Source organism: Artibeus jamaicensis, unplaced genomic scaffold (assembly GCF_021234435.1).
Source record: "Artibeus jamaicensis isolate MK-2021 breed Jamaican fruit bat unplaced genomic scaffold, CSHL_Jam_final contig_466, whole genome shotgun sequence".
NCBI lineage: Eukaryota > Metazoa > Chordata > Mammalia > Chiroptera > Phyllostomidae > Artibeus > Artibeus jamaicensis.
The window spans coordinates 16682593-16685348 of NW_026521844.1; the positions used below are offsets into that span (position 1 = coordinate 16682593).

General features: G+C 31.5%; 1 non-coding gene across 1 annotated transcript; it reads right to left on the reverse strand.

The window, feature by feature from the left end:
* Positions 1-1815: 1815 nt before the first annotated feature.
* On the reverse strand, positions 1816-1922 carry LOC119047086 (U6 spliceosomal RNA). Its single transcript, XR_005082070.2, has one exon. It is a non-coding gene; the product is annotated as a U6 spliceosomal RNA (small nuclear RNA).
* Positions 1923-2756: the final 834 nt, after the last annotated feature.

A 2756-nucleotide genomic window follows, 5' to 3' on the forward strand; every position in this document is an offset into this window, starting at 1 on the left:
GAGGTAAGGAGACTCAATAATTTATTTTGAAACACGTAAGTGAAGATTTAAAATATACATTTTGCCATCATCAGGAGACCTAGCAACCACATAGTCAGCTGAATATACCAGTCTCTGCTTGGTTAATAATTTTGGAATAAAAATAAAAAATTAAGAACAATTAGCATAAAAATGCTACTAAAATCCAAGGTTTAGTGTAAGAATAATGAGGGCTAGAAAATCCAGAGAGAAAAGGAAGTAGACTAGTTTGAAAGTCATACCCAGCAAGAGTAAAACATAATAAAGCAACCAATCAGATAACAAAAAGCCTTGAAGAAGTAACAATTCAAAATCCAAGAAAACAGAGTGCCTCAAAGAGAAAATAGTTGGGGGCTAAATGCTGAGACATTTACTTAGATAAAACCAAAACAATGTCCTATAGAAACTTTTACTAGGACATGCTGTTGTAGGATAGCCATAAGAATAGACCATGAAACAAACCTCATTGTAATGAAAAAACAGGTTCAGCTTCTTGCTGCTACAAAAGCCAGAGTGTGAGGCAAATGCTAAGACCTGGGAGAATAGTGCACTGCCTCTCAGAGACAGTTACTCCTTCAAGTTCAAGCTGACAGTTCTTATGCATAGAGAGGATATGGCTTTTTTTCTATCCAATTATCTTGCCAGCTCTTTGTGTGCTTGAAGCCCTGTCCATTCACCATTCTAGCTTTTGGGTACTCAGTATAAAAACATCCCCTGTACCATCTTGGCCAAGGAGGTGATGCCCCAGTTTTACCTATCTACATTAACATTAGGACATTGTGGGTAGAGAAACATGGTAGGAAATATAAATGGCATAATTTCCTCATCTTTTAAAGGACAGTAATAGATTAGGGTACAAATAGTCTAGATTTGAAAGCTTAATTATTAAAATGTATGACATTAACTCCCAACACATCTAAATATAATGACATATGCAAGAACAAATGAGAGTGAATGAGAATTCAGGAAGTATAAGATGGCAGAAAGAATGCAAGTTTTTAATTAATTCACCTTCTTTATCAGTTAAACACCAGTGACCAATAATTTAGTAGTGTAACACAGTGCTGTGGCATCAGCCATCTTGGCTCAGATGTGAGCTCTACTACTTATTGAGAATGTAAATTTGGTAAAGGGATGAAACTTCTACATGCTTTATTTTTTTCACCTACAAAACAAAGGTAAAGTAGTGTCTGTCACACACGGTTGTAGTACAAACAAAAGGAATTAATTGACTCAAAGCACATAGAAAAATGCCACCATATGATAAATGTTTGTTACTTTTAAACCACCTAATACTGATGAACCAACTTCATTATGTCATATAAAAGTACCAGTAACAGTGACCCGACCACAGTCAGTAGGAGAAATAGTCACACGCACCAACACAGAGACACAAACATGCACACACAGCAAAATAAAATGTAGAGATTATCAATCACAGGAAGGAGAAAATAAAAGTGTTCAAAGTGGTATAATAAAAATGAAAGTATACAAAAATCTTTGTCTTTCAATTATATAAAAAACAAGTAGGATTGTGTGTCTTTGTCTTATTCAAAGGCACATCTAAAGTAGTGGGTGAACTATGAAAACCTTGACAAACAGGAGCATTATATAATAATAAATTCAATCTAAATGAGTCATCAGAAGTCATAAAAATTTGGGCAGTAAATATAATAATGTTAAATACATAAGGCATAATCTAATTATAGAAGCAGCTTTTTGATTTGGTGGATATTTCTTTTCCTAAACTGTACTTGAAAAATAACTAAATAAAATTATTGAGAAAAAAAAGAGAAAAAAAACATGGAATGCTTCATGAATTTGCATGTCATCCTTGCTCAGAGTTCACACTAATTTTTTCTGTATCATTCCAATTGTAATATATGTGCTGCCAAAGCAAGCACAGTTGGTGATTTCTTTATTGCCCAAAAAGCAGCTCTAAAGTTTAATTTTTTCAGGTAAAAGAAATCAATACATATCTTTTAGGAATACCTTATCAATAATTTTTATACAATCTTATTTTTTCTAATTCAGTATATAGAATTGAATTTTGACAGAAAAAATAATAAATACTAGCATTTTTAAGGAACAAATTGTTTTAATCTATGAATGAGTTAAAATTTATTAAAATATTAAAATAAAAGTAGTAAAGTGAAATGTAGGTGTTAAGATATATATATATAGAGAGAGAGAGAAGTTAAACAAAACAGTAGAATTGTTTGATATCTTCAAGAGCTTATTTATTATACAACAATAAAGAAATATTGGCTTTAACTGACACATGAAACCAAATGGACATAATTGACATTTACGGAGTATTTTATTCCAGAATGTCAGATTATATTTTCTTCTCCAGTGCATATAGAATATTATCTAGAATTACTGAGTTACAAAACTAGCCTCAACAAATTCGAGAAGATTGAAAAGATATCAGTTATGTTCTCTGGTCACAATGCTTTGAAATTAGGAATCGTAAAGGACAAAAAACTGTACTTGAACAACAATAAAATAAAATACAACAAATAAAATAAAATAAATAAAAAATCAATTGTAAAAAGGAAGTAAACTCACAGATATGTGGTGATTAAACAACATACTACTAAAACATAACTGAGTCAAAGAAGAAACAAAAGGTGAGGTCACAAGATATACAGAGATGAATGAGAACGACAATGTGGCATAAGACTACTTCTGAGATATAGTGAAAGAAGTAATAAGCAGGAAGATTATATCATTAC